Here is a 7,545-nt window from a genome sequence, read left to right as displayed (position 1 = left end):
AATTACGAATTCCAGTGTATTCAATTTTCCTATAGAGATGATTTTTTCCCCTCTAGATTGCTTTTGTTGTTTCCTATGCTATTATTTATATTGTGGACATGAACTTATTTCCCTTTTGCCCTATCATTCTTTTCTTGCTCAGTTCTGCAGCAAAGCTATGACTTTGGGTCTGGGACCATTAGCAATCAATTCTGTGACGGGTCTGCCTCCAAAAGGTATGAGATTCAGATAATCAAGCAGGATTCAAATGTTTATCTCCAGGTAAAGCTGGCATTTCTCATAGGGTTTCTGTATTCCTGCCTGTGATCCCTGGGGAATGCGAGTTGTGCAAAAACGCAATGGAAAAAAATTACATAAAGTAAGGAACGAAGGGAAACTGTGACTGAACTCCGGGGACCCTTGGAGCCTGGTGCCCAGCACACCACGTCCCTGCTGTCTTAGCTGAACTGGCAGAGGCACAGGTCAGCACCACGGAACAGCCACGGCTCTCCATGAAGTCACGTCCCAGGAATTTGAGTTGTCTTGGTATCTTTTTTTCCCCACTCCTGGTTGTATTACTAAGCGCTGCCTCCGCATCTCCTCTCCTTAACGGCAACGCTCCTCCCTCAAATCTTTGCAGCGGTTCTGCTTTAGGGAGAAGCAGGATCTGATCTGTAACCTGTGGGTCTGGGACAGACCCACATCACTCTTCTCGTTCATTCCCTTTTCATTTTTCCTTGCTGCCTAGTGCAGCACCTGGTTACCCTTCAGCCTCTCTGGTCTTTCTCATCTTGTTCTCCACCTCTCTGCTGTTCAGATCAGTCTTCTGCCTATCTTTTTCCTTAGGTTGCACTGTGTTGTTTTTCTCATCTTCTGGTCTAACAGTTACTTCCTTTGCCGGCAGCACTCAGCTCCCATTTCTCTGAGCACTTTGAAATGCAGAAAGGCAAAAAAGATTCATGCAGTCTGATATAAACCTCCTAGAGGGCCTAGCAGGAAGTGATGCTGTAATGACACACTATGGTGCTGCCCTCCCACTCAAGATGAATATTGGGTGAGGCTGATCGGCAGCTCTACCAGACAACTTACAGAAACAGTCCTAACCTTCATCAGCTTTTCTCTGCAGTTTTTAAGAAACAGATACGTCAGTACTGACTGTTCCAAAATCATGAGAGCCAGTTTTGCTCCCTGTTCGAGAATTATCAGTGGGGCAGAGTATCGTTTATATAATATTCTTTATGTAAAAGAAGTAATGAAAGTTGTTTTGGATGAGAAATGCAGAAGACCTGTGAGTGGAGAATCAGGAGGTGTAACCAGTCACGACTGAGGTGTTCTGCAGACCTGTGTGTTTGATTATGAAGTGAATCAGATCCATCCGAGTAGGAATTGTTTGTAGTAAGTATGGAGCGGTGTATTGTGAGGGTAGTTTGAAGGGACGACCTTACAACAGCAGAGAAGTGGCAGTATATTTTTGACTATGTGAAAGTATCCAGCACTAGCAGAGCAATAACAGGGCTGAGTGGAACAGAAAATGGTAACTATACCTAATTTATGCACATATGATAAACAATAATATTAGATATAGAATGTATGTGTATGTTCAATCATTTCTTCATAAGCAAATTACACCAACACAATCACTGCACACAGTAGCAATGAGACCCCCCGAGTGGGAAGGTAGAATCAGGATGGGAGAAATTATTTTCCATTGCTGGAGCTTTTGGTTCTCTGCAGCTCCCAGAGCTTGAGGCTGAACAAAGCCTGAATAACACCACACTGATTTGCAGATGTCGTGTACCCCGATCTTATGTAACCTGTGATACTCTTTGAGAAGTCTTCGGCTCAAAGGCGCATTTCACAGCTCCTTGCTCTCAGTCACTCACACTATAAGCCTATGACTTCAAAGGGACATCTGAAAGGAAACGTTTGGAGGAAAAAAAAAAAGAGAAAGATTGCCTGCCTGTCCCTTTTTTTTTTTCTGCTCATGATGTAACAGGCTTAAGATACTTCGGTATAACTGCTTCTCAGTGGGTTATTTTTTCCTTCTTACTTTACAAAGACCACAAAAAGGAATTGGCAGTGAGGAAGAAAACAGCTGTGTGATCCCAATCCAGTTGCTGTCATCTTAGAGTGGGCTTGTCAAAGTGCAGGCAAGCGACTTTCCATCTCTAAGCAGGCTCCTTGGGTTGAGCTGGAAAGATGTCCAAGATAGTGACTCTCAGACTTTTTCATATCAGGACTTTCAGTAACAGCAAATGCAAAAGCATATACTGCTCCCTGCTGCATATCCAGTCATTAAGTAAGAAAATTCTCTGAGGGTTGGTGGTGCCCTTCCAGGCTATAGGCAACATCACTAAAATGACTTTTTCTCTTGTTTCTGAGTGCAAATGAGGTCCATTTCAAGGCTTTAAACATGTTATCCATAACATTAACGTCCTCCATATAAATGAAGTCCTGAATGATTTTCATAAAGTGTCTGAAGCGTATCTGGGGGGCGGGACAGGGACGGGACATAAACCTATATGTAAAGTAGGACTAAATTCTTTTTTACATTTTTAATGAGTTAATTTGGGATCTTTTTGGTTTAGTTTGTGATATACAATGCAATCACATTGAATGGCTGATGCACTGAACGACACCGAATGGTTAAAATGCAGACACTCTTGTTTGTAGAAAGACATAATGGAGGTATTTACAGTCAGGTTAATATTTAACCTCTTAATCTTTTTAATGTTATGGTTGGAAAATGCCCTTTAAATTTAATTATCTGCTTCTTTACATTTACTACTTTGCAAATGAGTGTTTAAAAATGTCAGTCATCTCTCTTTAGAGAGATCTATAATAATTTTGTATCCACTCATAATGATGCTGGTCATCCTAAACAAATGACACTCAACCCACCATGTCACTGACAGTATCATTTATTCTCTTCTTAATTGTCCGAGGTTTGCATATCTTGGACCATGTAATTCAAGGGATAGTGTGCTTTCCCCTTTATCCCACCATATATTAGAAGCATTTAAAATCTTAATAGATTATGGTTTTGCATCTAAATGAAGAGCCTTTCAGTAACCCAGCCAGTAAAAATCTCAGTAACTAACTGGGGATGGGTGGCATTGTCCTGAGAAAAGAATTATTCCAGAAAAAGGTCTAAATTATTAATCTTTAGAAAAATAGAAAATAAATCTCAGGAAGTAACTTAGTATGGAGTCTACATAAGATACAAACTATGTCAGTACATTATCTACACTTTCATATCAATTTCTCAAATGTTTGGAAGAGCAGGCAACAATTTTTGATTTATTTTTTTTCCGTGGAGGTTACTGTGGGGGTCTGCTGTTTTTGAAAACAGTAGCCATTCTGACTGTCAGGTGCAACAGAAAGTTGAAAACTGCATTGGTGTAACTATATGATAAGGATGGGCCCTGTAGGAATAGATGGCAAGGAAATATTTATCAACACAGCGTCCAATAGTATCCAACACCCTGCCTCATAATATCAGTTAACACGATCCAGGCTGACCACTATTGTCAGCTAGGTGGTCAGCGGAGAATGACAGCACAAGTAGGTCAAAAAATAACTGGCTATCTTCCCACTTCTCATACTCCTACACACAGGAATAAGAGGCTCCATGGGGGTCTGGGAACTCTCTGCTGAGACAGAAAGGAAAGTGAAGAGTGGTACCATCGCTGCTTCATTTCCATCAGCAATCTTGCTTATGCTTCTAAGACCTGACACAAGGGATGTCTCACAGGCTGGAAACAGGGTAGGGACAGAAAAATGTAAGGGATGTGGAAAAATACAGGACAATTCCTTACTTACATCTTACACAGAAGTGTATTAATTCTTTCTTTCACTATCTCCAGGATAGGTATTACAAATGCATAATCCATTTAGATCAAGGATAGCACATTTGAATTGCATTACCTGTGCAAAGAAGATCAAGCATCAAAGATCAAATGCCTTCAAAGATGGCGCTCCCAAATAATACAATTATATCTGGTAATAAGACAAATGTCTTTTCTAGCTACTCCTGCTGGGTCTTGTGATTTACTTAATTCATACCCCATACTTCTGCACAATCCGTTTATAACTGAACATAGTAACACAGTTCATAGTTATTTTCAACTACAGATTTGGCAAAGAGATTGAAAGAATTGAACTCTTACACTTTTTCTGGGAGAATCTCTTCTTGCTGCCTTGTAGTCTTCACAGGTGAAGGGTGTTTGTTGCTTTACATCAATGGACTGGTTTAGTGCTCCAGATAGTGGGAAACTGATGCAATTTACCTTGAACTAAGCAGAGCCAATATGCCTTAAACTCCCATGTAAATACACATGGACTTCAAACACAAATAGAAATTTGAGTTTCAGGCATTCTAGCAAATTTGTCATGAACCTGCTGCACTTAGCTTGCGATACCTTCTATTCTTTCATTACTAGGAAACAGGGTGGTGTTTGAGAACAAGTAAATATTGATCGAGTCTATTCTGATGCAAAGAGTGTACTGGTATTTGGCTGAGAATAAAGACAATGTAGTAAAAAGAGGAAAAGCTCACAGGTTTTGTAGTTTCTCTTTTGCAGTCTTGTGATGCACATTGTGTTTCTGTGATCACAACAATGTTCAATCTACCTGTGTTTGTTACAGTCAGTATAAAAATAAAGCTATGTAGTAAATTTGGATGAGTGAGCCAAAAGTTTTGATTTTGCAAGGCTTTATACAGGAAGTGACAAAAGGTGTTTGAGATTTTTCTTTCTGAAAAGAAAGTTCATAAAGTTATTTTGAGACTTACAAAGCAAACTGACAAAGGTGGTAGCATTAACGATGAGGAATGCCAAGAAGTTTAGTGCTTCACTCTGGATAAACAATTGATTGTTAGGATGCTCTTATATGACTTTCTTAAGCCTATGAATTCAAGACTGCTCATAAGAATGTGTCATTTCTTGTTCCCAGACAGCCAAGGCACACTGTTTGGCACTTCCTCTCTTTCATTCCCTTGGAGCCCAGGAAAGGGACCGTGGAAAGTCTCCTGGGAGAAAAGCTAAATGAAAGCTCTCTCCAGCCTCAGAAGAACACCTTGAATAAGAGCTTGCCATGAATAAGGTATGTTTGTCTCTCCCTACCCAGGCAGGTTAAAACCGGTGTTGAGGTTTAAGAAAAGTTTTGAATACTTGTGAGGTTTTTCTCTAAATGCTTTTGTCAGCTATGAGAGAATCAGCCCACATGATTTTGCCTCGCCAGCCTGAGTGGTTGACGCTGTTCTGACTCTGATGGGACTGTTTCCTTCAGAGTGAGAAACTGGTGACATAAGGCAACTGCTTGCTTGTGAAATTTCCTTATTTACAGGAGTCCTTTCAGTTTCCCTCGCCAGGGCTGAGCACTAACGAAGTCTGTCCCTGGCAGGCACCCTGCAGGGACCTCTGTGCCCCAGAAGCCCGCTCCTTGATTTCCACAAAAATCATGTTGAAGTGACATCCACCTCCCCCCACCTCCAGCCCAGGCACAGCCCGTCATCACCAGCCCTTGAGACTGCCGCTAGGGAAGTGCTTCACATCGTGTATTTCCCCCTGTATACTTTGCAACTGGGAGCCTTGGGGAAGGACCTCACTAACCAACAGACTGCTGTGCCCCATCCATTGAGCTTAAAAGATTGTGTCTCATCCCTCTTGGCATTAACATGGTTGATGTTATCTTTGGGGACAGTGGGCATCTGCTGGCTAATGGCTTCCTTTAGGAACTGTTAGCTCTTGGTACCTTAATTTGAACTAAGCATAGTATGGTGAGCCACTGTACAGTTTTACTGAATTTATGACTGAGTTTCAGCTGGGACTGTTTCTGGAGCAGCTGGGCAGTGCCAAGCACAGCAGGGTCCTTACCCTGTCTGAAGCCTCATGCCGTAACCAAGGTATTGATTAGGGAATAATTGTGTTCATAACAGGCAAATCATAAAATCACAGCAAAGGTATATGGAGAGATATCCTGGTCTCCAAAAGAGCTGTAAATGTACTTCTCTCAAAATAAGTTTAATTACAGTTCGTAAAAGCATCCATTACTTGTCTATTGAGTACTTTTGGCAGATTAGACTTTGTTATTTGCACAATTTCACTTAGATTATTACTAATATTGGGCAACAGTTACTCTCCAAGATTTCCCTCACTTCCTGTTTTCACTGTGGCAAATATATCGGCTGGGCAGAAGAGGCAATTTTAAACAGGTACCTGTGAGGAAGTTTCAGTATAACCCAACCAGCACAGCTAGCTAAGCAGCACAGCCCATCTCCTGCTACTTTGAGAATATACAGAAGATACCTGTGTGTCTTATTCTCTTGCAGGACACACATAGGAAGTCTGTGAACAAAAAGCAAATGCATCCCGGTGTCGGGTATCTCTGTCATCTGCTCTTTCACACAGCAGGAAGGTTCTCTTGTGCATTGTATATCTGATCCTACTCAGCTCAGCTGACAGCATCCTAATTCAGTATTGAGTGTTTCCTTCCTTTTAAGGAAGGGAGTTAAGTGTTTTCCTTCCTTCCTTCCTTCCTCTTACAACCTGGACCCTGATGCTTTATTCCTATTGTGTTGTCTTGGTTATCTTCTTTTGTCCTCCTAGTTTTATTCAAGGAGTTGTTATATCACCAATAGTGACAGCAGCTACTCCAGAAAATACAAAAGGTGGTTAGGACCAATCACTATTCAAGAAATTATTTTTTCTGCTTCCTTAAAAGGAACATGTTCTGCAACAGATAGATAGTAAATCAAAATCCCACAATGCCTGCAAAGTATAATCTCTCTTTCTCTGTGTGTGTATGTATGGAATGCATATTTATATTGTATTGCAGTTTTGTTATTTCCTATCCTTTTTGTCCTTTGCTGGTATATTTCTTGATACAGTTGATCTGTATTGCATTTGTTCCTGTTTATCTGTCTTCTTGTCACTGTGTACCCAAGGGTTTTGGACTGGACTGTGAATATTAGACAAAGTACAGTAAATCCAATATAATCTAAATTATATGGACTAATCAACAATAACCAGTGTTTCTGTCAGAAAGTACACACCTGTTGAATGTGCAGTGTCTCTGATGTCTCTTCCTCTATATTGTTTGGTTTTGAGCTTCACAGAATTAATCTGAGCTCCCTCTGTAACTAACAGATCTGTCTATTCATGACAAAAATGCACAGGTAATATTTGCTTGTGTTAGATTCATTTCATCTGCTCTGCAAAACGCTACTTTTGTGCAGGTTTATATTTGTAAGAATGAATTAAATATCAGGGTGCTCATGAAAGCAGCAACCACTGGGAGGATATTACAGAATTTTCATGAAGTGAGCTGTGAATTTCCACACATCAGCATTGGCAGTGGAAGCCTGACTCAGAGAGCGGTGAGAGCAGGGGTCTACTGTATAGGCTACATTACTCATCCAAACTCCAATTTCAGAGTCTGAAATCCCATGGTAAATTGCTCCGAAAAAAATCAATAGGTCAGAAGCCCTGTGTATGCTCATGGCAAAACTTCTGTTGCTTTTGGTAGGTTCAGGACTTTTCTGCAAAAAAGGAAAAAAAAACAGGA

The 7,545-nt window shown here is 40.7% G+C and overlaps 1 protein-coding gene across 1 annotated transcript in view; it reads right to left on the bottom strand.

The window, feature by feature from the left end:
• Positions 1-4,230, bottom strand: part of CHRM2 (cholinergic receptor, muscarinic 2) — a 17,267-nt gene extending 13,037 nt beyond the window's left edge. The window contains exon 1 of the mRNA XM_009332925.1: positions 4,149-4,230. The gene's annotated coding sequence lies outside the window, so the exon portion shown is untranslated. The remainder of the gene's footprint in view (positions 1-4,148) is intronic.
• Between the last annotated feature and the right edge of the window lie 3,315 nt (positions 4,231-7,545).

This window comes from Pygoscelis adeliae, unplaced genomic scaffold (genome assembly GCF_000699105.1).
Source record: "Pygoscelis adeliae isolate BGI_AS28 unplaced genomic scaffold, ASM69910v1 Scaffold38, whole genome shotgun sequence".
Classification (NCBI taxonomy): domain Eukaryota; kingdom Metazoa; phylum Chordata; class Aves; order Sphenisciformes; family Spheniscidae; genus Pygoscelis; species Pygoscelis adeliae.
This window is presented reverse-complemented; position numbering and strand designations above follow the sequence as displayed.